This window comes from Sciurus carolinensis, chromosome X (genome assembly GCF_902686445.1).
Source record: "Sciurus carolinensis chromosome X, mSciCar1.2, whole genome shotgun sequence".
Lineage (NCBI taxonomy): Eukaryota > Metazoa > Chordata > Mammalia > Rodentia > Sciuridae > Sciurus > Sciurus carolinensis.
This window is the reverse complement of record NC_062232.1, coordinates 92,909,168-92,936,772: the sequence shown is the minus strand read 5'-3', so window position 1 is coordinate 92,936,772 and position 27,605 is coordinate 92,909,168. Positions and strand designations below refer to the sequence as shown.

Below are 27,605 nucleotides of genomic sequence, written 5' to 3'. Positions count from 1 at the left end.
ATCCAGGAAACTGTGTGTTGCATCCTGGCTACTGACCCCCTATGAGGCAGGAGAGGAGATGACTGCAGGCATTACAAAAACTGGAAGGAAATACCAGAGATAAAATTTATCTCACAGATAGAGCCAACCTGAGATGATGACTTTGAACTTGTATAAAGATGTGAGAGGACAGAACTATCTGGCTCTAGTTCACACATGACCCTTTCAGAAGACCTGAGAACAATCAAAGACTACAGGGCATCCTTGGGGATTAGTGAATCCTCCTAGCCTAACTCTCTATCACTTTGAAGCACTTCCTCATTCCAGCTCTGAGTTCTGGAAGGACCCTAGCTACACTTCTGGGCTGGCAAAAGCTGACTACCCTGCAGACTCACCATTGGCTCTGTCTCTAATACACTGCCAACCGCATAGAGAAGGCCCTCCACTTAATCTGAGGACAATAATTTTTAGAAAACATGAACCAGTTATTCCTTGAAAACATCCACTCAGGAAGTAATTAGCAAGTTCACTGAGGCAAGATAATGAAGGTCCCATTACTCTCTGTCTAACATGACTTCACCCAAACTAGTCCAGACTTTCAAGTCTTCCTATGTGAACTATTTGAGCAGGAATGGGAAGGAAGGAACATTATGCCTTTTACCCCTTACCATCCAGCTTGAACTTCAGGAGCACAACTTAGAAATCTGACAAGTGCAAAGCTAAGCACCACTCATGGCCTCCTCTCTTTCTCTGGCAAATTCCAGCTTGCCAAGAGAAACCAAGATTCATTCACTTTACCAACTGGGAAGAAAATCAAGGATGATATAGTTCTTCCCTCTGCCTGCAAACATGCTTACTGTTTGTCTGCCAAAGGATAGGTCTTTCAGTTTTCAATTTCTTCAAAATACAATTCCATAATCCCATCAGTAGCTCATTCCAGTGTTTTATAATTTCCTCCTTCCGGTAATCATATCTTCAAGCAAGTCTGCATACATTGACCTATAATAATTCTGTACAGTAAGGATTTTTCATATTTTATGATTGAGGAAGTAAAAGCCCAAAGAGGCTAGGTGACTTGCCAAGGTTATATACTCAGTTAATAGCAGAGCAAGGTAAGAAGCTGATTCTTCAGGAGGTCAGCCCTCTGCTTAGTCTATTACACTGTGGCCCATGTTATCATGCTCTAAAACCTCCACATCACTAGAAGAATAAAAACCAGTGTTAGGATATCAACAAAAACACAATATAGCCATGTTAGTTGGCCAACCAAATGGATCAAAGACCAAAGATTCCCTTGAGGGCAGCCTCATCTTCCCTACATACTATTACATGAAGGGTACAAATGGAGCAGATGATGTTGTACTTACAACATCATCTTCCCTACATACTATTGTTCCCAGAGTATACCTACAGTTAAAAAGCCTTATTAAAAAGGGAAGTTACAAAAAGTCTAGATGGACTTTAAAATCACCTTAAAACCATATGCTGATCCATGAAAATAAATAAGAAAAGAATACTTGGTCTTCTGCTTTCTAATTTCTCTAGTTATGACTTCTGAAATAGATTATATTGGAAGAATTGAGGCTAAAAAAGATTCCTAATATCCTAAAAAGAAAAATGTTTTGCCCTTGAGTGTGAATTTCTTTTCCTTCTAAAGACTTCCTACCTCTACTTTCAAAGGTTTGTAAAAGGGCCAAAGGTCAGTGTTTTAAACATATGTAAAGCATGAACCCTGTTGCCTATACACCTGACGCTCAGAAAAACACACCAGGGTCACAGCTCTGTCCTCTGCATGAGAGCCCTCCTTGAACCAAACCAGCATTTTGCTCAAGTCAAAAAATGAACGGAGTTTTAGTTGTAGGATTCCTCAAATGCAGATGATTCAAACATTTATTAAACCAGCTCTGACCTTTCTCCAAAATCCCATCCTTGTGCATCCACTGCCTTCACGTTGATTTGTTATGATACCTAAAATGGATCCTTGGTCTTCCCTCCAAAACCTGCTCCATTTGTAGCCTTCACCATCTCTCAGTAGGTAGCAATTCTACACTTCTAACTACTCAGGCTGAAAAATCCAGCCAACTCATGAGGATATCCTGTTGGTTCTGCCTCCAAAGTATATATAAAATTTGACCACTTGTCATTGTGAGACACCATCATCCACCTCTTACCTTGATTATTTCAACAGCCTCTTAACAGGATTTACTTAGCCTCACTAAAGCCTCTTTTCTACACACAGTCAGACTGATCTCTTTCTTTAAAAGGAAGTTAGAAGACGTTACTCCTCTATTTAAAACCTTTGACAATCCAGGCATGGTGGTGCACCTGTAATCCCAGCAACTTGGGACGCTGAGACAGGAGGATCTCAAGTTCAAAGCCAGCCTCATGGGGTTAGGGATGTAGCTCAGTTGGCAGAGTGCTTGCCTAGCATGCACAAGGCCCTGGGTTCAATCCCCAGCACCACCAAAAGAAAAAAAAGCTAGTCTCAGCAACTTAGCAAGGCCCTAGGCAACTTAGCAAGACTCTGCTCAAAAAAAAAGGGGGTCTGGGGATGTAGCTCAGTGCTTAAGCCCCTCTGGGTTCAATCCCTGGTGCCAAAAAAATAAAAAATAAAATAAAATCTTTGATGACTCTGCATTGCCTTCAGAGTCAAATGCAAAGCCTTATACTGACTTCCCTGGCCCCCCATGATATAATCTGCAGCTTCATCGTCTATTTGTCCTTGCTTCCCTGTTTCTGCCTCTCTGGCCTCATTGTCATTCCTCAAATTCACAAGGTCCATCTCCCTCTTTAGGTGCTTGGAATGGTCCTGACTCAGATATTTGAATAGCTAAATCCCTCACCTTCATCAGATTCTTTCCTTACATCTTGCCTTCTCAATGATGGCTTTGCTTACCAGCTTTTAAATATTGAACCTCTCCTTCCCAAGCTGCCACTTCTGAGTCTTCCTTTCTCTGCTCTACTTTTTTCCTTTTTCTTACAACTTATTAAGTTCTACATGTTATATAATATACTTATTTTTTATGGATTGTCATTTATTTTCTGGCTTTGCTCTCTAGAATGCAAACTCTGGCAAGGGAGGGCAGGGGTCTTGATTTTGTCTACGTGCAAGAACAGCTTCTAACACACAGTAGGTATTTAATAGATATTTGTTGAATGAATAACGGAGCTAATACTTCCTTACATTTATATAGCAATTTTTGTTTTTTAGAGTGTTCACATCATATCTCATGTGATCTTCAGAATTACTGTGATGTAATTCAAGAAAATACAGGATTTGTTACCTCCATTTTATATTTAGGAAAATCAAAATCCAGAGAAGCAAAATGATATACACAAAGTAAGATAGCTAGAATGTGGTAGAACCAGGAAGCTGGGATCTGTTTGGTTGTCTGTTTCCATAGCCTCCAACAATATACTGCAAAGTCCCTAATCCTTAAGGAAAGACCTTCCAAATCCTATGTTAGGATAGAGACATCCCCTGCTTATGCCATTAATCAGTTCTCTCAAATCTTAATGTATTTCACCAGTAAATAGGAAAACCAAAAAAGTCATCGAAAGACCTGAGTTTATGTGGTGAATTGCCCTGTGAATATGATTCTCAAATGGTACTCTCTCCAAGAAAGAAACATGTTTTGACTATCAGTGGAATAAATTATTTGTTTCTTCCTGACCATTTCTCTCTTCCTCCTTCATTACACATTAAACCAGTTTTCCACAGCAATATAATAAAACAGTAGGTGAAATATTGTCCAAGAAAGCATCTGCAAGCTAAAATATATCCCAATAGCCTCTTCCAATGCACTTTCATCTAAGCCACCAACAGCCTATGTTGAAAGCTCTACCCCACTGCCATTGCCACACAAGAAAAGTGGAGACTGTCCTTTTAAATGTACAACCAACAAGGAAGGTGGTGTCTACTTGGCAGGGGAAGAATATACTTCCTGTTGGCATACTGCTACCATTGGCATCTAATCCAGAAACTGCTGTATTCTGTAGGGGTGGCAACTATTTTATCCTCAGGATAACATAGTGGAAAATACAGTTATATTTATGTACAGGCTTTTTAATAGAGATGCCTGTCACCCTGGTAAGCTCACAGGAGGCAACAGAAATGCACAGCCAGGAAAAGGCAAGCCAAGTCCTCAGTGCCTTCTGGCAGCTGAATCCACAGTACCTAAGAGGGAGGCCTGGATTGCTTTCCCTGACCCCTAGAATGTCATTATACCACGGATGTATCCAGTAACCTTCGCAAGAATTAGAGTAGACAAGGTTTGTCTTCAGTACCCTTTTCAGAACTGTCCTTCCCCAAATCATAGCAAACCAAGTGGTTGAAGCTTGACCCTACTACCAAGTCAGCTCTGGTGCCAGGTTCAAAAAATATTTCCTAAGAAAACAGCAATCAATCAGTTCAATGAACAAACCCCAGGCTAAAAACAGAAGTGTCACAGAAACACAATCTACCAAATGCTTGCTAGACTTCATGGATGCAAATATCACCGAAACATGAAGACACATACAATCTCAGCCACACAGGCATATACTGAAATATTTGGCACAGGGGAAGTAGGAAGGATGGAAGAAAGAGACATTGATTTTACGGAGGAGAAATAGGGACATTGGAGGCAGAGAGAAGTGGGTTCAAATCTAAAAGTTTTCTTAACAGGTCACATAAGCATGCTGTGACTCACTTTCTTGATCAGAAATAAGGATAATGACAACACCTTCAGCAAGTATCATCTTTGGTGATTTAGACAATTTTTAATTCTGGGGAGATGCCCTGTTGCTTTAGTTAAAAAATAAAAGCATGACTTTTGAGTTCAAATAAAGATTTAAACCCTATCTCTGATACTTGCTAATAGTATGACACTGAAGAAGCCATTTCTCTCTGTAAAGTTGAGTTTATTCATCTATATTCTAGGAATGATGATAACACCTACCTCAGATGGATACTACAATGGTCATGTGAGATGTTGAAAATGTATTTTGTATATCATATGCTTCCAAGGCAAAGAAAATTTTCTTTAAAAGGGCTTGATTAGGGCAGTCAACCAAACTGGTTTGCCAGGGCCTAAGGGGTTTTCCAGGACCCAGAATCTTGAACACTAAATAAGGAAAGTATTGGGCAAACTGGAAGTTGAGCACCCTAGTCTTGACTAGACAAAAGTCCCGAATAGGACTTAATTGGAATAACGAGGCCTTCACCAGACAGAGGTCCTGGATTTGCCTTGCCATGACTCTGACAGGGCATTAACTACTCTTAGGCACTTGCTGGTCCTTAACCAGACTCTGACTAGAATTTAACTAAGCCTAGTTTCTTCTATAACTTAAATGGAGCAAAATAGGCCTTAAATAGGGTCCGGCTCTTGCTATGCCTAAAATTAAGATTCTGTTAGGCCTTCTGTAGACTATGTCCTGTCAAGGCATTAAGTAGGTACTAAAAAGATGGTAAGTAGGCATAGTCTATGGCCAAGCTTAACTGGATTCTGACTAGAACTTAACTAGGCTCAGGTCTGGCTAGATCTTAACTGACTAGGCCTTAACTGAACTGTCTAGGCTTTAGGCTAGACTCTGACTAAGCTTTAACTGGCTTTAGTCCTGGCTAGGCTTTAACTGGGCTGACTTCCTTAAGTAGTGTGACTATGACCTAGGTAAGCTTAGGCTCTGCTTAGGCCTTAACTAAAATTTGACTAGATCTTTTTTAAAAAATTTTTTAGATGTTGATGGACCTTTATTTTATTCATTTATTTATATGTGGTGCTGAGACTCAAACCCAGGGCTTCACACATGCTAGGCAAGTGCTCTACCACTGAGCCACAACCCCAGCCCCTAACCATATCTTTACTAGATTTACATCATTGCTAGACCTAAACTAGGCCCAGACTTTCCCTAACTAAACTCTAAGCCCTCTCTATACTTAGGCTTTGGAGATAGGCCTTAACTACGCATTGACTATGATTTTTAGCCTTAACTGGGCTGGTTAATGTTAATTCATATTTGGTCCTGACTTGTCTTTAACTTAGCTATAGGGGACTTAACCTGGATTACACCCTATCTAGTCCTTAATGTAGATGAATAGGTCTTAACTGAGATGACCAAGACTTAACTAAATTCAGGTTCTGGCATTTTTTAACTTGTTTGTGACAGCCTATACGGGACTTAGTCAATGGCTATATCTTAACTGGATTCTGACTATGCCTTCTCTAGAGTTATGCCCCAGTAAGGCATTAACTAGACTTTGACTAGATCTTAACTAAGTTTTGATCCTGGGTAGCATTAAACTGGGTTCTGACGAGGCCTAACCTGTGTTTGGACCTTAATCAAACCTTAATTGGAATGGCTAAGCTTTAACAAGTCTTAGATTCTGAACAGGTCAGAATTGAATCTTGACTAAGCTCCAGCTCAGCCCTGACTCAGCTGTTGAAACTTTAAGTGGGCTTCAGTCATAGCTAGGCCTTAAGTGGACTGACTAGGTCTTAACTGAGTTAACTAGCCCATAATTAACCTTAGACCACTGCTATGTTTGGACCCTGACTAGGCCTCATCTAAACTTATATCCCGACCAGACTTTAACTAGGCTTAGTCCCTAATTAGGCCTTAATTGGTCTCTGACTGGGCCTAAACTGGATTTTGTCATAAGTCAAACCTTAACTGGATTCAGAATATTGTTACCATTTAACTATAATCCAATGAGTCCTTAACCAAGATGTATATCCTTTAACTAGGCTTAAGCCCTGGGTATATCTTTAATTGGCCTTAACTAGCTCAAACTATGCCTCAATAACTTCAGGTCCTGAATCTACTTTAAAAAGTTTCTGACTAAATCTTAAGTATATTTAGGCCATGACCAGGCTCAAGGTAGGCCCTGACTAGGCCAAGATCTGACTAGACATAAACTAGGAATAGGCCATGAATAGTCTTTATCTGGGCTCTGACTAAAACTAAACTAGACTTAGGCACTTTCTGGGTCTAATTAGGGCTCTGTCTAGACCTAAACTAGACTAAGGTATTGGTTATGCTTAAATAATATGCTGAATGGCTTTTAACTAAGCTAACTAGCTTTCAGTCAGAATTAGACCTTGGCTATCTTAATAAGACTCTGACAGTTCTTAAATGCGATAAGGCTCTGGATAGGCCTAACTATCCTCTGACTACATCACAAGTATATTAAGGTCCTTATTATGCCTTAACTGGACTGTAAGGCTTTAACTGGACTAACTAACTTAAGTAGGTTAAGTCTCTACCTGGGTCTTAATTGAAGTCTTATCTAGGCCTTGGCCTTGAGTGGGCCATAACAGGGTTTGACAGGACTTAAACTAGTTTCAGGTACTGGTTAGGCCTTAAGTGAGCTCTTACATTTAGCTAGACTGAGGCTTTGCCCCAGCAGTAACTAAGCTTAGGCCCCAGTTCAGTCTAAACTAAACTCAATAGTAATAAATGTTGTATATAACCTTCCCAGAACATGACAAGATTAAAAGTAGGAATTAACTAGGCTTGGGCCATGACTAGGTTTAACTGGGCTCTGACTAGACCTAAACTAAGCTTAGGCCCTGGCTATGGCATAACTAGATTCTAATTAGACCTAAACTAGGTTTAAGTACTGGTTACACTTAAAGTGGGCCCTGACTAATGCTTCACTAAGCTAAGGCCCTGCCTATACCTTACAAAGATTAATATCTTACTTAATAATGATTAGATTCTAGCTAAGTCCTAACTAAAATCTGACTACACAAACTAGCTTTAAACCCTGACTAGTGCTAAACTGACCCTGACCAGTGCTAAACTGAGATCTGTCTAACCCTAAACTAGGTTTAGGCCTTGACTGTGCTTACACTAGGCTCTCAGAGTTAAGTCCCAAATTTGACTTAACTGGGATCCAATGAACAGTTAACTAGGCTTCAGTACTGGGCAGGGTTTAAATGAACCCTTAATAGAGTGGGTCTGACTAGGGCTAAAATGGGTTCTGACTAACACTTTTCTAGGCTTAGGTACTGCTTAGGGCATCACTGGGCCCTAACTAGATGTAAACTAGGCTTAGGTCTTTGCTGTTACTTAACTGAGCTCCAAGTCTTAACTAGGCTCTGAGTAGACCTAAATTATCCTTAGGCACTGACTAGGGTTTACGTGAGCCCCAACCAGACCTAAACCAGGTTTAGGTACTAACCAGCCCTTAAGTGGCCTAATACTAATTCTTACTTAGGCCTAGGACTTATCCAGAACTTAACTAGACTTAATTATATCTTAATAAGGCTCACGCCCTAACTAGAGTTTATCTGGTGGTCTCTGGCTAGTCCTAAATGAGTCATGCCCTGCCTAGTGCTCAATTGACTCTAACTCAACCTAAATTAGGCTTTGGTCTTTACCAGCATTTAAGTAGGTACTCATTCATTCTAAAATAGATTTAAGCCCTAACTAGAACTTAACCAGGCTCTGACTAACAGTTAACAAAGCTAGGTACTTATTAGGGATTAAGTAGTTTCTAACTCGACCTAAACTAGACTTAGGCCATGGCTGTGCATTAACTGAGCTCTGACTACACCTAAACGAGGCTAAGGCCGTGGTTATGCTTGAAAAAAATTCCGAAGAGGTCTTAACCAAGCTAGTCGGCTTTTAACTAAACTTAGGCCTTGGCTACAGCTTAAGATTCCTTAACTATGCTGAGACTCTTGCTAAACCCAAATATGTTCTAACTAAACTTTATGTGTAGACACCAACTAGGTCTTAACTGAGCAGACTAGACTTTAATCGGTCTAAATAGGCAGTAAGCAGGCTTAGTTTTGGGCTAGTTCTTGCCTGGCTAGACTTTTATAGTCTTTAACCCTGGATAGGACTTAATTGTGCTCTGAGAACACCTAAACTATACTTAAGTACTGCCTAGGCCTTAAGTAGACAAGACGTTAACAAGCATTAGTTATTTCTTAATTAATTAAGCATTAACTTCATTAATTATTAATTTTTAAGGCTTAGGTACTGGCTAAGTCTTAACTGACTTTTGACTAGGACTAAACTATGTGTAGGACCTTGCTGTGACTTAACTATACTCCAAATAGGACTTACCTAGGTTTAAGCCTTTGTCCAGGCTTAACTGGACCTAAACTAGGCTTGGACTTGATTGGACCTAAACTAGGCTTAGGTCCTGGCTATGGTGACACCTTAACTGTGCTCTAACATTTAACTAGGACTATGATAAGGACCATCATGACCTCAGCTAGACTTAATATATCTATTTATTTTTGGCTAGGGACTGAACCCAGGGCCTCGTGTATGCTAGGCAAGTGCTCTACCTCTGAGCCACATCCCACATCCCCATATCCCCATATACTCACCCAGACTTAGTTATATGTTAATAAGGTTTAGTCCCTAGCTGAGTCTTAATAAAGCCTTTAACAGAACTAAACCATTTATGAACTTGTGAGGATTTAACTGCTCTATGACTAGCACTTAAATAGGTTTATACCCTTGGATAGGCCTTAACTATATTCTGACTATACCAAAACTACCTGGGGTCTGACTGAACCTAAACTACATGTAGATGCTGGGTAGGGCTGAGCTAGGCTCTAACTAGACCTAAACAAGAATTAGGTACTGGCTAGTCCTCAAGTGTGCTCTAACCAACACTAAACTAGGCTGAGTGCCTGCCTAGACCAAAACTAGACTCAATTATATCTGGATGAGGCTAGGCCCATGCTGTCTTAACTAAGATACTACTAGACCCAAACAAGGCTTATTCTCTAGATAGGGCTTAAGTGGGCTGTCTAGACCTAAACTAGGCTTAGACCCTGGTCATGGCTTAACTGGGATCTACAGACCTAAATTAGTCTTATGTACTAACTGAGGCTTAAATGAACTCTGAATAGACCTAACCAGAAATAATACCCAGCTAGCCTTTAACTCGGCTTTAATTAAACTTAAATTAGGTTTAGACTTTTAGTAGGGTTTAAATGACCTATGATTAGTCATAAACTGGGCACATGACCTAACTAGAGCTTAACTGGGCTCTACCTGGACCTAAACTATGATTAGACCCTTGCTAGAGATTAATTGGCATGGAATCCACCTAATCTTCAGGGTTAACTGAGCTCTCAGTAAATATTTTTTGCAGGGGGGGGAATACTAGGGATTGAACCCAGGAGCACTCTACACTGTGCTATATCCTCTTGTCCCAGCCTCCTGAGTTGTTAGGATTACAAGGCATGTAACACTGCACCTGGCCTTACTAACCCTTAACTTGATTTATATGTGGGGTAAAGCTTATCTGAGGTCTGAAAGACCTAAACTAGGCTTAGATTCTGCCTGGGATTTATCTGTGCTCTGCCTAGATCTAACCTAGCTTAGGTACTGGCTAGGATTACAGAATAATCTGAAGAGCTCTTAATCTAGATAGTTAGCTTTTAACTAGTCAGGCCTTCACTACAAATTAGCAAGATTCAGACATGCCTTGATTATGTTGAGGCTCTGGCTCGACCTGTGCTCTTTCTATGCATTCTTTGCTTTCTATGTTTAGACCCTGACTATGCTTTAACTAGGATGACTAAACTTTAACTGAGCTAACTAGGCCTTAGGGGGGCTTATGCTTCTGCAGATATTAAGTGGGCTGTCTAAGCCTTAATTAGGCTTAGGCTCCAGTCCTTTGCTTAATTAGGACTGATTAGCCCTTGACTCATTCTAATATACTCATTCTACCCCTCAGATCCCTTAGTCTGTATCTGCCTTTACCCGACCTCCCCTGTAGTTTCAGGCTGTTTTCTGGATCATAGAAAGGACAGGCATGATCCCCAACTTACCACATGGCAGCAGGAAACAAGGCTGATCCCAGTCTCAGTGCAGCCAGTCTTGCTTGTACTGCAAAGCAGGAAGCAAACACCAAATCCACATTCCCCAAGAAACCAAAAGATACTCTTAATGCAGCACTCCCCCACTCCGGAAGTATATTTTAGTCTCATCCAGTCACCATAGTCTGTACAACTTCTTCCCAGATACTTGCATTTTGTAACAAGTTTGTAACAGATATAGAAGAAAGCGTTCCCACGTGCAGGAGATGTATGTACATTTTTTTTTCATTTGCCTCTTTAATTCTTCTTTTTTAGACGGTTTTTCTCCTATATTTCTTTGTTGAGAAATATTTTTATTGACATAATAATTCTACCTATTTATAGGGTACACTGTCATAATTCAGTACATGTATACAATGGGTAATGATCAAATCAAGGTAATTAGTATTTCTATTTCCTCCAACATTAATGAGGAATTGGCAGTTAAGAAGAGATAGAGTTGGGCCAGGCATAGTGGCACATGCCTGTCATCCCCGAAACTGAGGAGGCTGAGGCAGGAAGATTTCAAGTTCAAAGCCAGCCTCAGCAATTTAGCGAGGCCTGAAGCAATTTAGAAGACCCTGTCTCAAAATAAAAAATAAAAAGGGCTGGGGATTGGTTTGGTAGTTAAGTACATCTGGGTTAAATCCCTGGTACCAAAATTAAAAATAAAAAGTTTAAAAAAAGAAAAGAAATAGTTGATGTACCAGAATTGCAGTAAAAGGCCTTGTTTTAAGTTTCACAAGGCAAAACTGAGTATCTTTAGTCCCTATGAGTTCAATCCTACTATGAAGAAGTAAGTAGTCTAATGTATACCGGCTTGGCTTATTATAGAATACTATAATACAGTAAACTCAAGAAAAGAATGTTGAATCCAGACCAGAGCATGGGCAATCATTGCTGTATAATGGTTTCCTGGATTCTTAGTGAAAACAGAATGGTAATGGTAATTTGTTCCAAACCCTGACTGTATTACTTGGTTTTGGGTATTTGTATATATGCACTTTTTAGTAGAATGCATTTTTCTTTCATTTGTTTCTTTAATTCTTCTCCTTTTCTTTTTAGAAGTTTTTCTCCTATAGTTCTTTTTTGTCAATAAATGTTTTACTGACATATAATAGTTATACATATTTAGAGAGTAGAGTGTTATAATTCAATGCAGGCATACAATGTATAATAATCAAATCAGAGTCATTACCATTTCAATTTCTCCAAACATTTATCATTTCTTTGTATTGGGAACCTTCAAATTGTAAAATGCATTTGATTTATTCTACATTGGGCATTCACATTAGCCCAACTAAGAATTTTTGTCATCTGTACCAAGTTCTAAGTTATATTTACATAAGCCTGAATAACCCCTTCAAGTACAGAGTGACTCAGTATCAGCCCTGCTTGGACTAAATGAAATCTATAAGTACTATCCAGGGAAAAGAAGCTAAGTAGTTCTGCTCACAGAACAGTACATGAATAGAGTAACCACTGTTTTATTAGGCTGGTTGCAGAAGTAGGTCAAATGGACTGATTTGAGCACCAGGATCAGGGAATTTATGCATTCATTCATGAATTCATTACAACAATGTTTGTAGATAACCTACTGTGTGCCAGATATCATTTGGAATATTGAAAATATGATGGTAGGCTCATATACCCACAGGCCTTGACCCCATGGAATTTTCATTCCACAAACAAAATCAGAGGGTCTGCACAGCCATGAATTAAAGCCTAGACTAAAATTATCTATATACTATAGATATACAAGGCAAGGTCAGATGTGATGGCCAATGCCAAAATGACAGAATAGCTGTAGCAATTATGAAAAAGGAAGAAAAGCTAGGCAAATAGCCATGTCGGCAGAAAGATGGCTGCAACGAATAAAAATTACCCTCATCTTAAAACTATGGAAACACATGTTTCTCAACGTTACCACCACCACAACCACATCATTCTGGGAAAGTCATTTATATTCTTTGGGACTTTAGTTCTCCATTCTATAAAATGGAATAGCTTACCTATTTAGAAAACTGGACTAGATATATGAGTTATAGAGTACTATACTTCAGGGGATAGTATGCATAGTAAATAAGAGCCACAGGCTTTGGAGTTGTACAGATCTGGGCTTGAAACTCAGCTCTCGTCACCTTGTAGCTCCATGCCCTTGGCATGTGATTTAACCTTCCTGAGCCTCCCATTATTTCTCTGTAAAAAGAGAATGAAACTAAGAACAATTATCTCATGGGGCTGGTTGCTATGGGCTAAAATCCAAGAAAACATGGGAAATATTTAGTTCATAAGTTAACATGCTCTGTTAAGAACCAGGAAAGAATGAGTTAATCCTCACACAACCTGACTTCTTTTTATTCACATTACTCATTGGTTAACTTCAGAGTATTTAGCAGGTATTCAAAACAGAATGGTGTGCTGACTGACTGCTGGATGCAGTGGTTTAGGCCGGTAATTTCAGCAGTTTAGGAGGCTAAGACAGAAGGATCCCAAGTTTGAGGGCAGCCCCAGCAACTTAGCAAGGACCTAAGTAATTTAGTGAGACTCTCTCTGTAAAGGAAAAGGGTCGGGATGTGGCTCAGTGGTAGAGCACCCCTGGATTCAATCCCTAGTACCAGGAAGAGGCAGGGAGAGCTATATAGGTATGTGGCACCTTTAAGTCCAGTCTGTTGCCTTTTTCTCACTCAACTTTTCCTCTTAATTATTATATTCATCCATTTACATTCCTTCTCACTCCACAAAGGATTTGAGGTAGTTACAATTTCATGGTATGCATTCTCTCTTAATTATAATACCCACTCCTGAGGTTTTATCCACCATCATTATACAAGCAACTACCAAACTATACCTCTAACTCTAATATCCTTCCTACACACCACAGCTATCTGCCCAACACTGTCTACAGACACCTCAAATCCAGCATATCCTAAATTTAGGATGACCAATTCATTCTGGTTTGCCCAAGATATTCCAAATTTTAGACTGAAAGTTCCATGTCCTGGGAATTCTGTCAATCTCATGCAAACTAGGACAGAAAGTCACCATGACTAAAATGAACTCATTGATGTTTATACCAAACCCAGTCCTCCTCCTCATGTCCTGATTCCCCTCCATGATTTAATGGCAGAGGTATTTTCCTTCTGTATAAACCTCAGCTCCTTTATTTATTTATTTAGGTGCTAGGACTTGTACCCAGAGGCACCTAACCACTCACAAAGCCACATCCCTAGTCCTCTAAATTTTTATTTTTTTATTTTTAATTTTGAGACAGCATCTCTCTAAATTAACTAGGCCACACTAAGTTGCTAAGGTTGGTTTTGAACTTGCAATCCTCCTGTCTCAGCCTCTCCAATTGCTGGAATTACAGGCCTGTGGCACCAAACCCAGCTCAATTCCTCTTTGTCTTCCGCTGCTATGTGCAATTGATTGTGAAGTCTTGCCAATTTTAACTCCAAAATATTTCTTTTACCATCACCTTGGAACCCCACTGTTTTAATATAGGTCATATCACCTCTCACTTGAGCAGCTACAAGAGTCAAAATCAGTCCCCGTGGCTCCAGTCACTCTTGTCCCACTCCTTTCTCCTTTGCCAATTCATCATCCCTACTGCAAAGAGATATTGTTCTGAAACACAAATCTGATCGTGCGTAGGTAATCATCTCCTCATCACTATGGAAGTCTTGCACACTGAACCCCAAGAACAGCATTAAACCAAGGCTCCTGAGTATCTGAGCATGACAACTATATAGTATAATAGCTAAGAAATGTTGTCATTATGGAGTAAAATACACTGAGTAAGAGTATGAGCTGTGAGAGGAAAAAGCAAAATACAACAAAAACAACCACCATACCCTTGAGAAGTCAGAAATTCTGAGTTTGTCCAGACCAGTTTTGCATCTTCTCATTTCTTCAGAGAAGTGTATGACAACCACAGTCAAGGCAAATAAGTATTGCCAGGGAACTCCGGTGGTACAGACCAGTTACAACCTTGATAGTCATCTGAAACAGAACAACTAAAAGTTACATTATGCAGAAACTAAGATAGCATGAGACAGAATTTACTCACTCCCTTAGACCTATGAGGTCTTAACTCATCTGTGGCCTTACTCCCAAATTACTCCTTTGCAAGAACCATAGGCTTTCCATCCTAGACTGGCCAGAAAGCCAAGAATTTGCTTTAGAGATGTTTATATCGGTGGCAGGAAGTATGTATCCCATTTGAATAAGAAGCTGGGAGGAGGAGGACTCCAAATACAGATAAAGGAGAAGGCAAATGCTTTTCCCTGGGGATGGGAGAGAGAGCCCATCCCTTCCTCCCTCAGCAAAACACACCTATCCTCTGTCTCCTGTCAGACACTGGCAAGTAGTGAATTGTTTATGAAGTAACTCACCTTGGATGTAAAGGGTGACCTTCACAGAACATCAGAAAAATATGGCTCCCAGAATAGCAGAGCTATCACCCAAAGGCTTGCCTTTTTAAGGATGGGAATTTTCACCACACTGTAGATCATTTCCTCTTCCATCCAGGTAATTAAGTGAGGTACCCACTCCCAAAAGAAGGCTCCCCAAGCTTGGTTCCTGCCTCTTTTTTTAAATTCTTTGTCAAATTTTTCTAGGGTTTTTGTTTTTCTTTCTGTTGCTTAACAGAACATTGAAACATTGAAATATTTCATTTATCTTCCAAATACCTTGCTTCTGAAATTAATTCTCCTTTCATTTTAGGCACCTCCAGAGTAAGAAACACACAAAGAGACATACACACACATCCCACAAATAAATATATATCTCTTCATTGTTTCTTTGTTTGTTTGTTTTGGTGCTAAGGATCAAACCCAGGGCCTTTGCTGAGTTACACCCAAGACCCCCGGACTGTTTAATACCAACAACACCCTTCTCTGGTCTGTGCCCTAAAAAAATTTAAAGTCTAATCAGAGAGACCAACCAAGTACAGCTGAGAACAAAGATCCCATAGTTATTTTTTTAAAATAATTGCTACCAGGACTTGGAGAATGGGGAGTTCAGCATACACTGGAAACTTCAGGAAAACTTCACATTTTTCAAAGAATGGAATCAGAGTTCATTCGAGTGTAACTCAAGGAGAGGGGTTTTGAAGATAAGAAATTATGAACTGGCAACTGGGGATTCTTTTTTCTCCCTCAATCCCTCTTTTTGGTCACATGACATGGTTCAGGCTTAAAGCATTCGACAGCTTGTTTCACAGTGAGTCCCCTGCTGTCACTCCCCCTCCAGGCCAAGACCACCCACTTCACTTTCCTGTGCTGCCGATCCCCCCACCTCTATATCCAACTCTAAACTTCACTCTTTTTGTTTTTTTTGTTTGTTTGTTTGTTTTTCTGGTACCAGGGATTGAACCCAAGGGCGCTTAATGGTGGAACCACATCCCCAGCCCTATTTTGTATTTTACTTAGAGACAAGGTCTCACGGAGTTCCTTAACACCTTGCTTTTGCTGAGGTTGGCTTTGAACTCTCATTCCTGCCTCAGCCTCCCAAGCTGCTGGCATTACAGGCATGCAGCACAGTGCCCAGGTTAAACTTCTGTCTTTTCTTTAGCAACCCAAGGCCCTAGAGCAATGAGCAAGAATTTTAAAAAGACAAACACAGATCATTGGTATTTAAGTGAACATTCTGTCTTTTGTCATTGTTACTCCAAATAATTTTACCATCATTTGTTAAATTTGCTATGTGTTAGCCGACCATGCATGGTGCTAAGAACTTTTTGTGCATAGTATTTTATTTAGTACTGCCAACCCTAGGAGAGAGGTAGTATTTGTATTCCCATTTTACAGATGAGGAAACTGGGGCTATAAAAAGACTTGTCCAAGAGGCACACTGTGAATAAGTGGCAAAGCCAGAGTTTGATCTCAGGTCTGTCTCGCTCCAAATCTACCTACCAGAGACTGTGGAGTATGGTGGGCAGAGCAAGGACCAGAAAATTTTTTTTGTGTTAGACCAGAAAACAAATATTTTAGATGTTTTAGGCTGTATGGTACTCTACTCTGCCACAGTAGTATAAAAGCAGCCATAGGTAACATGAAAACAAGTAAGTGTGGTTCTAGTCCCACAAACTTCATTTACAACAAGTAAAGGGCTGGATTTGGCCTGATGGCTATAGTTTGATAACCTCTGGATTAGAACATCAATGGTATGTTCCAGACCTGGCTCCTACCACTTACTAGATAAGCCCTATAGTCTCAGAGTGTCTCAGTTTCTTCATCTATAGGACTACAGGGATTCATCCCTCAGAGTCATCATGAGGATGAATAATTAAGGGAATGAATAAATACAAAATGCCTGGCACATAATAAATTACTCAGTAAGTCATTATTAAAAGCCCACAACAGGGCTGTGGTTGTGGCTCAGTGGTAGAGCACTTGCCTAGCACATGTGAGGCACTGGGTTTGATCCTCAGCACTACATAAAAATAAATGAATAAAATAAAGGTATAAAATAAATCAAGCTACTAAGACCCCAGTGGCCTTGATACTTAGCAAAAAGAACTACTCCATCAGGATTCCATCTAATTTGATTCTCTCTTCAGCTACATGAACCATGTGAGTTTACTTTTCTATTTTCATCATTACTGAGAAAGTCGCCTGGCTTCTTGTTGCTCTTGTCAGGCCCTGAGGACTCTATCATGGAAGGCAGGAATCTGATTTTGTCATTACTTGTTAGGTGTTTGCTGTAAGAATGGCATTCTGGGAAAAAAAAAAGAAAGAAAGAAAAAGAATGCTATTCTGGCCACTGTCGTTGTGCCTGTGTTCCCAAGTACCTGGCACAGAGTTCTAGGTGCTCAATGAACATTGGTGGCTTGATTGAGCTAGCTATGTTTGGAGTGGTCCTGCTTAGAAGCATATGAAAAGTGACATTTTTAAACATTTTTTGGTGTAGCCTGGTGCAGTGCTGCTCAAATATAATCCCAGTGACTCAGGAGGCTGAGGCAGAAGAATCACAAATTCAAGGTCAGCCTCAGCAACTTAGCAGGACCCTCAAATTCGGCGAGACCCTGTTTCAAACTGAAAAATAAAAAGGGCTGACGATGTAGCTCAGTGGTAAAGTGCTCCTGGGTGCAATTCCCAGTACCACAAAAAATAATAACAGAATTTTTTTTTTTTTTTTTTTTTTTTTTTGGTGCTGGGGATCAAACCCAGGGTCTTTTGTGTGCTAGGCAAATGTTCTACCACTTAGCTACATTTCCAGCCTGGAAAATAAATTCATAAAGCACTTCTAGAGTTGAAAGTTCCTTCTTTCTCCACCAGAGAGAAAGAGAATATGTGGGGGTGCACAGGAAAGGTGTAGGAGTTTGCAAGATGGCTGGGTGGATGAGGCAGTGAAGGACATACTGTTCCTGGGTTGTATTAAACACACGGGAGCCATGCTGCATGGTGTCTCTAGGCTTCTGAAAAATCATCAAGTAAAACTCTGAGCAAGTTTTTTGCTTTGAGTCAGAATCATACTCCTGCAATCTTTCATCTTGGTTTTAAAAAAAAAAACAACCCTGAGATACCTCAGCTTGTCAGACAGCACCCCCCCCTTGAAAAAGCCATCCTTTCTGCAATCCTGACTTGCCAATCTTTCTCAATGAAAATTCTCTCATTTATCTACCAAGTTGTCTTCCATTCTCTAAAATGCATCTTGCATAATAATCCAGTTTTGCATTCTGGAATTTGTTAGCATTATTTATAGGATCTGACTACAATGAGGAGCATAATAGGATGTACTTCTCCAACCAACTATACCTCCTCTACCTCACCATCTCCCTCCCTCTACCACCACCATCAATTTCCTTTCCAGAATTTCAAGCTGGTAATTAGCATAACAGAGCACTCAGAATATTCAGAGAACTTAGGATAATGGAAGCAGCACTGCTGTCTATGCCTTCAGACTCTCTAGGCACCAACTGTGTCAAATCACATAAACAGTTACTTCAATACTACATATCCAGGAAGCAACACTGTCCATCTATATCATCATCATTATCATCATCATCATCATAATGATAAAAATAGCTAACGTTTTATTGAATGCTTTTTTCATTTAATTCTCACAATAATCCATGATGAAAAAATGATAATCATATTTGTTTACTAGTTGTAGAGCCACTGAATTAACTCTCTTAACCTCCATAATGACCCTATGACATGGGTTACTATTATAATCCTAACATTGGCCGGGCATGGTGGCACACGCCTGTAATCCCAGCCGTTCTGGAGGCTTAGGCAGGAAGATCACAAATTCAAAGACAGCTTCAGCAACTTAGCAAGGCCCTAAGCAACTCAGTGAGACACTGTCTGTAAATAAAATACAAAAAGGGCTGGGGATGTGGCTCACTGATTAAATGCCCCTGGGTTCAATCCCTGGCACCAAAATAAATGAATAAATAAATAAATAATCCTAACTTTGCAGAAGGGGAAATGGAGGGCTAGCAAGAGTAAGTACCTCATCTAAGGTCGCCCAGCCAACATGTACAACTGCAATTTCAACCCCTTGTCTTTCACTCTGACTGCAAAGACCAAGTTCCTGACCATACCACACTACCTTATTTGCAATATCTTTGAGCTTGCAGCCCAAAGATGCTATTATGCTAACAAAGATATATGAGGAATGCCAACTGCCATCCATTTGGTGTTCAGAATGTTTCAAAGCACTTTCTCACCCATGATCCATTCAATCTTCACAGCAACCCTCTGAGGAAGGGGCACCACCATTAAGAAGATAAAGACCCAAACACGAAGACTTGTCCCAAAGACCACAAGTCAGAGCCAAACTCGTGTCAATGTTCAATACGTGTTCCTAAATTTATGAGGGATTATGCCCTTATAAACTAATGGTAAATTGAAAGTGTCATAAGTCAAAAACTGCACTGAATACACATAACCTAGAAAACATTGCAGTTTAACAACACAGTAGACGGTAGAGTATCCAATTTCTCCCCTTGTGATCCTGAGGCTGACTGGGAGTTGCAGCTTGCTTCTGCTGACCACATCACAATAGTTTCAGAGTGCATATCAAGAGTCCAGGAAAAAAATTAAAATTCCAAAATCTGAAGTATGCTTTGTATCAAATGTCCTTTAACTTCACCATAAAGTCAAAAATCCATAAATCATACCATTATAAGTCAGGAAGCAACTCTACATGACCACATGTGCATTTTTGTTTATCCCATTAAGTCTAAGTATTCATAGGTCTTACTGCTGATAAAATTAATATGTTTGACTTTAGTAGGGTTGCCAGATAAAATAAAGGACATTCAGTGAAATGTGAATTTCAGATAAACAAAAAATAATGTTTTAGTACATCCCAAAATTATAAGAGACATTATTTTTATCTAAAATTCAGATTTAACTGGACATCCTGTATTTTTATTTACTAAACTTGACAACCCTAATGATGATTCCTGCTTCAAACCCCACTAGGAGTGTTACCAACATATAGATAGCACAGACAGCATATTACTCTTCTAAAAGCTGACGAATTTAGAATTCCAAAATACATCTGGCCCCAAGTTTTGAAATAGGGATTTTGGGGTGTGTGTACAGTACACACCTATAATCTCAGCGACTCACAAGGCTGAAGCAGGAGGATTGTAAGTCCAAGGCTAGCTTGGACAACTTAGCAAGACCCCATCTCAAACTAAAAATTAAAAAGGGCCGAGGATGTAAGCACCCCCGGGGTTCAATCTCTAGAACTGTAAATTAATTAATTAAATAAAATGAAATTGGGATTGTGGGCCTCTGGTCCTGTAGCATTATCCCAGCTTGGTAATAAATGGAAACCCAGCTCTGAAAGAGCAACCACCTTTCAAAGAGATGCCATCGGAATTAGTTGTAACTTTGGCACTCAGCAGATTTCCCTCCTGCTCAGTCATTTGTCATTAGCTTGATCAATGGTCTACAGCTCTCACTTTGTTATGTTTATTCTTCAAGGCATTTCCCTTCCAATTTCCTGACTTAAACCAGTAGGAGTTACTGGATCACACCCAGTATGACTTCTAACTTGGCTTTAGCAAGTTTCCAGGCACTCGTCTTCAACTGCTTTGATGCAGTTGATCTCTTGCTCCCTCCCTGGTGAGAAGCCTTCCAATACAGGTGTCCCTTTCTTTCTTAACTCCCCTTTCTGGAGTTGGAAGTGAGCTCCCTCCACCCTCTGCTGCCATCTCACGTCTAGATTAAGCCATTGTGTTCCACTTAATTCAACTGCTCTAGTTCTTTTCCAGAGTCCACCACAAACAAGACAGGAGAATTATAACATCTGCCAGGAAATTCCATTGAGCTAATCCTGACCATGTATACTTGCAAATGAAAAAAAAATTCTTTTTAAAAATATTTGTTCTAAAACAGTTTTCAGCTTCTAACCTCACTTTTCTTCATTTAGTTCAAATTAGTGAGGCTTAGATCTAGCTAGAAATGAGAGGTATGGCTTCCAGTTGCCCTATTTTGTGAATCTGCACCTGTTGCCATTGATATTAGCAACCCAGCTCAGGAACCAAGTCTGCCAGCTAATTGCAACAGAGCCACTTTATTGCAAAATGTGTCAGTAAACCAGGGGAACAATGCATATTTCTCTCTCTCTCTCTCTCTCTCTCTCTCTCTCTCTCTCTCTTTCTTCTCTCTCTCTCTCTCTCTCTTTCTCTCATAAAATTCACTATGGATTAGTGATTTGATTGGGGAAATAACAAATTGGATTAGGCAGAGAATACATGTAAAATGTAATGGCTACTTCCAATCATAATTTGGGCCTAAACACTTTGCCAAAACTATTTCTTAGTTTTCAGTGTCTGCTCCAGTGGAGGAAAATAAAGCTGTACTGTTTAATATAAGTACAGTTCAGCAAGCTCACTGCAATGGTGAGGGAAGGTAAGTGTTGGGGCAGTTCTCCCTCTTCAGGAAATTTGCATTGCCACTGATTGCTTTTTTGGGCATTTTTCTCCACCTCAGAACCCAAACTTGATTGGCAACTACAAAACACACAAAACTCATTCTACCTGAGGTCATTTCTGCTGACCTGACTTTTTCAATACACCCTTGTTCACAGCCAGCCTCTCTTTTGAAAAGCTGACACGTGATGCAATGAAAGTTGAGCCCATTTCAACCTGTAGCCATTCCCTGAAGGAACAGGAGGTGGTTCTTAAAAGATCAACAAACTTTTTTCAAAATACACGGAAAGGTTCTTACCTTCAATCTGGCCATAGCTGATAAATGCTGTTTCTTCCTAGTCCTCACCTTCTTTCCAGAGTAGAGGAGGACTCATTTTCACCTTTCAATTCTTCTTGTTCTCAAAGTGGACTGCAGGAAGAAGGGTTTATAGCTGTAAACGCCCCTGCTTGGAGTCAGTTGCTTTCTTTTACAAACATGCAAAGGTAACTCATTGGCAAGCCCTTCAGAGAACAATAGGCCTGTTGCAGGGGGGATTGGTTCCAGTATGTTCTGGATACTCCCGTCCCTAAATAAAGTAGCATAGTTATTTTGCATCTTATCCTATGTATTTTGTACTTTAAATCGACCCTAGAATGCTTATAATACGAATACTATGTAAATGCTATGTAGATAGTTCTACTAGTTCTGGGTTTTTGTTTTCTGTTTTTTGTTTTTAGTTGGTTGTTTTGTTTTATTTTAGTGCTAGGAATTGAACCCAGGGGTGCTAAACCCAGGAGTTCTCTACCACTGAACATATCCCCAGCCCCCCAGTTCTTTTTATTTTCAGACAGAATCCCACTAGCCTCAAATTTGCAATCCTCTTGCCTCCTGCCTCAACCTCCCAAATTGCTGGGATTATAGACCTGGGCCACCCACTCGGCTATAAACATTTGTTACACTGTATTGTTTAGGGAATGAGTTGGAAAAAAAAAGGTCTATACATATTCAGTACAGATGCAATTAAAAGATTGACTGAATCTGAGGATGCAAAGGGATAACTGCACTACTTTACAAATCTGTGAATGTTAAACATGTGTCAAGGTGAACTTTCCTCCAGTTTCACCTAATGTACCTTATCTACACACCCAACAATTTGAAATCATCTGGAAATAACCAGTTCAGTGATTCAGTGTGGAAGTGTCTTGTCTAATCCTGATCTAATTTTTTTTTTCTTGCTGATCAGCTTGGGGAAAGAAACAGGATGGACTAAGGAGGGAGTTAAAAAAGTTTCCCAGGCTGGGGATATAGCTCAGTCGGTAGAGTGCTTCCTTTGCAGGCACAAGGCCCTGGGTTCAATCCCCAACACCACAAAAAAAAATTTCTCTCCTCTGACCATGTCTGTTCCTCATGGAGCCACTGGAGCTGAATACTGCTGACTTTTTACTCTCCCTCATAACCTGGCCTACTTCTCAAGAGCCCACTCTGACCCCCAGATCCCTTACTCCTGCGAAAAGACTTTCCCTTGTTTTCCCTTGGGTGAAAATTCAGTCAATAACAAGGGAAGTTTCTCCTTAGCTTTTTTTTTTTTTGCAATACCATGCAAGGACTTTTGTTTTTACTGGTTCTTTTTCATTATACATGACAGTAGGATCCATTTTGACATAATTATACAAGCCTGGAATATATATGAGCACTCACTGTAGAGCTTGATGCACAGTAGGCTTTCAACTGTTAATTGCTGTTGTTATTACTATTTACCCTCTTTGAGCCTCAGTTTTCTTATCTGTAAAATGGCTGAGTAATATACCTACCTCCTAGGTTTATTAATACAGATGTGCCTTCACTTACAATGGGGTTATATTCCCATAAGCCCATCATAAATTAAACATGCATTGACTACACCCAACCAACTAAACATCGTAGCTTAGCAACACAGTGCACTATATAGTACCAGTTGTTTCCCCTGGTTACTGCATGGCTGACTAGGAGCTACGGCTCACTACTGCTGCCCAACATCGCCATAGAGGATCAGGCAGCATATGGCTAGGCCAAGGAGAGATTCAGATTTTAAATTTGAAGTTCATGAATGTATATTGCATTGGGGCCATCATAAATCAGCAACAGTCTGTACACATAAGTTGCTTTTAAAAGTATCCCATGCTCTTCAGATAGAGGATTGAACGTGTCATCACTTCAAGTTTCTGCAAAGATATGATTATAGTTTTGGGAGCTGGGGGGTTGAACCCATCAAGTGTATTTCAAGTAGGATAGGGAAGGGAATAAAGATGCCTAATAAAAGTCAGAAAAAAATTTAAAGTATCTCCAACAGCCAGGGGTGCGGTGGCACTTGCCTGTAATCCCAGCAGCTTAGGAGGCTGAGGCAGGAGGATCACAAGTTCAAATCCAGCCTCAAAAATTTAGCAAGGCCCTAATCAACTCAGCAAGACCCTGTCTTTAAATAAAAAATTTTTAAAAAGGGCTGGAGATGTGACTCAGTGGTTAAGCACTCCTGGGTTCTATCCCTGGTACCAAAAATTTAAAAAAGCAAATAGTATTAGCATCCCAAATCCAGTAAGTTCTGCATATATTCTGTCTGTGGCTAGCATGACTACTACTAAAGAAATGCCTTGAGGACCCACACAACTCAGATGAAAAGAGAAGCCTTGAGTATGTCCTGGGGAACCTTGGGGGAATGGGTTCTGTGTGGGTTATGTGCTTGAGTGGCCAGGGGAAACATCCACTGGGCGACTAGACATTCATGTCTGAATTTTAGCAGGGAGGAAAAGAAGGATATTTTCTCACTTTAATAAATACATTAAGTGCCAGAAAAGCCCTGTGATGTATGAACTGATGCATGCAAAAGTCGTCCTCCCCCTTACATGACATCTTATTAGCAATGCAATCTAATAAGAAGGTTCTAGAGAGAAGTAAGTGTAACATAAAGCAGACTCTGAAAGGTACCACAAGGAAGAAGCAAAGTTGTCTGGGTTCAAGGAGGAAGAAGAGGTCACCTCTGGCTGGTGTAATCAGGGAAGGCTTCCACAAGAAAGTGATGTTCTCTGATTTCATGATTTTCTACAGCCTTTTCTTAGAGCTCTAGTACTTGCTGATTTCTCATTTCTGAATGCCCTAAATTCCCCAGAGTGCAGTGCCTCATGACAGAGCGGAAAGTTTTTCCTGAAGCTAAATGGATCCCAATTGAACAAGTGTCCTTTTATTCCATCTTTTCTATCATAAAATGGTCAAAGGAGATCGAAGAAACATGAACTTTTTTCATACCCTTACTTGACAAAATAATCTCTCGATTTGGAGCGGAGTGACTTTAACTGATCTGTGAAATCATCTGGGAATTTGCCATATTTACCATCTGTCTGCTTAGGCGAGCCTCTGAACACAAAACTATTGTCCTGTTATTTGTTTCATATGAGTTAGGCTTGTCTCCCCAAGAGCTCATGCAGGCCAGAATCACTGTAGGTCTATCTAGTAGTGACTGTCTCCCAAGCACCACTCGGAGCAGGTATTCTGAAAGGCCTGTTGAAAGATCTGTCTGCAGTCCTTGCAGTGAGCAAGTCAAACTCTGTTCTGGGGGCATCATGTGAATCAAGCATTAAAGCCAACTGATTATTTATTTAGACAGTTATAGGAACAAAAGTCACATTCAAGAGACTGATGAGGGGTTAGGGAGATAATTCTCACTGTGTGAATGAAGTCAAAATTTAAGCTATTTATTTACTAGTTTTCTGGGAGAAAAAAATGGGCTCTTTTCAGTAGAACCTGGCATTATTCCTATCAAAGGGTATTCCTAGGAAGGGCAAAAGCCTTTGAGGCCCACGTTTTAACACACAGCTTAAACTGGGCCTTGGGGGCACACACCTGTAATCCCAGCGGCTAGGGAGGCTGAGGCAGGAAGATGGCGAGTTCAAAGCCAGCCTCAGCAATTTAGCAAGGCTGTAAGCAACCTAGTGAGACCTTGTCTCTAAATAAAAAATAAAAAAGGCTGGGGATGTGGCTCAGAGATGAAGCACTGTTGGGTTCAATCCCTGGTACCAAAAACAAACAAAACAAACAACAACAACAAAACCCCACCGATTTATGTCAGAGGTGGAAAGTCAAGGCTTTGGAAAAAATGTTCATGAAGTATGGAAAAAATGTAATAGATTTCAGCCCTTGCTGGGAAGTATTGGAGAAATGAAGCATTCTGTGTGGGTGGGGGTGGGGACAACCACAGTGAAGACTCCAGTACATTTGTGCATAAAAGATTTGGAAAGATTGAAAAGGTGGGTCCCATTCAGACCTGGCCTGGGGCTAAACCAGGAAGTTAAGATCTTGAGTGGCTCTTCTATGCCCTTAGGCCTCTCTCTATCTCTCTCTCCCTTTTCCACCTTTTCTAGCTGCTACTCAGGACCCCTATCTAGAGCAAGTTTTGTCATTTTCTGGTCTTTGATAGCAGGCAAGTCCCTTAACTGGCTAATATGATATACACACTCTAAACTGTTAAAGGTATTTAATAGTTTCATGCATTACCATTTCCTACAGCCATGAGTGTAACTTCAATGCCTTACCTAAAGCAATAAGAGATATGGACATTTCAATCACATGGCAAGGTCAAATGTACAAGATATTAGGAAATTCGGCTTTCTGCGTTGCTAAGTTCACACCTTCAACGGATTGTCAGAGAGTGCAGTGTTTAAGAGCTTGGTCTACAATGTCAGCCAGACTTGGACTCTACCACTTACCAAGAAATGTGACCCTGGGTTTAGTCTCATCATCTGTAAAATGGATATGATACCACTATCTGCCTTTAGGGTCTTTGTGAGATGATTCATGTGAATATCTGGTAACGCATCTTGCACATTTTCAGAGCTCAATATGTGACAGCTAAACTACCTGTGTTAAGAGCAGTTCCTAGTTGCAATTCACAGGAGATTTGTCTTAGCAACCAGACTTTGCCTCCTTTATACACTAAGGAAAGAAGACTGGAAAGAGTGTCCCATGATGGTTCATGAGGCACAAATCTATTTATTCAATCACTTATTCAAAAAAGTATTTATTCAGCATCAACCTTGTGCCAGGCATTTTGCAAAATGTTGAGAATATAATGAGAATAAAAGTACTTCACATCTTTGAGCAACACTCAGTCTTCTGACTGTTAAGATGCTCCTGTACTCCTTGAATTTTATTTTGTTTGTTTTTGTGTGTTTGTTTTGAAGTCTTTAAGTAGGAATTGGCCAAGGACTCTATCATTTGCATTATCCCCCACACGGATACAAGATCACTTCCCATAAAGTTAAAAAGTCATGAGGAGCCAGGTGTGGTGGTACGCGTCTAAAATCCCAGTTACTTGGGAGGCTGAGGCAGGAGGATCACGAGTTCAAAGCCAGTCTCAGCAAGAGCGAGGCGCTAAGCAACTCAGTGAGACCCTGTCTCTAAATAAAGTACAAAATAGGGTTGGGGATGTGGCTCAATGGTCGGGTGCCCTGAATTCAATTCCTGGTACCCCCCACCCAAAAAAAGCCATGGGTCCACAGTATCTTTGAAAAGCAGCAGCCTGTCACTTACTGGAGCGGGCAGACTAGGTTTGGATTACTCCAAATAGTACTATCCCCAGAATTGTCATTATATTAACTGACAGGCAACTCCCTAGAAAAGTCTCATTCAAAGGGCCTGTCTTTATGTGTTCTGACTCAGCACCAACAACCCTTTCTGAGTCCTTAATTGGAAAAGATAGGCAGCAGTTGTTTAACAGCAAGGTTGCCTAAGGCAGGAAATAATACTTAGGGCAAACAATAAGCTAAACAAAAGGCAATCTAAATCCAGCAACATATAAAAAGGATTATACACCATAACCAAATGGTATATAGCCCAAGAATGTGAGGCCAATTCTATATAACAAAGTCAACCAATATAATGCATTACATTAACGGAAGGAAGAAAAAAA

The 27,605-nt window shown here is 40.2% G+C and overlaps 1 protein-coding gene and 1 non-coding gene across 2 annotated transcripts in view; both read left to right on the top strand.

Annotated features, from left to right (window-relative positions):
- The window catches only part of Trpc5 (transient receptor potential cation channel subfamily C member 5), a 272,621-nt gene that overhangs the window by 180,841 nt on the left and 64,175 nt on the right, over positions 1-27,605 (top strand). The gene's annotated exons all lie outside the window — the stretch shown is intronic.
- On the top strand, positions 2,374-2,445 carry Trnaa-agc (transfer RNA alanine (anticodon AGC)). The gene has a single exon. It is a non-coding gene; the product is annotated as a tRNA-Ala (tRNA).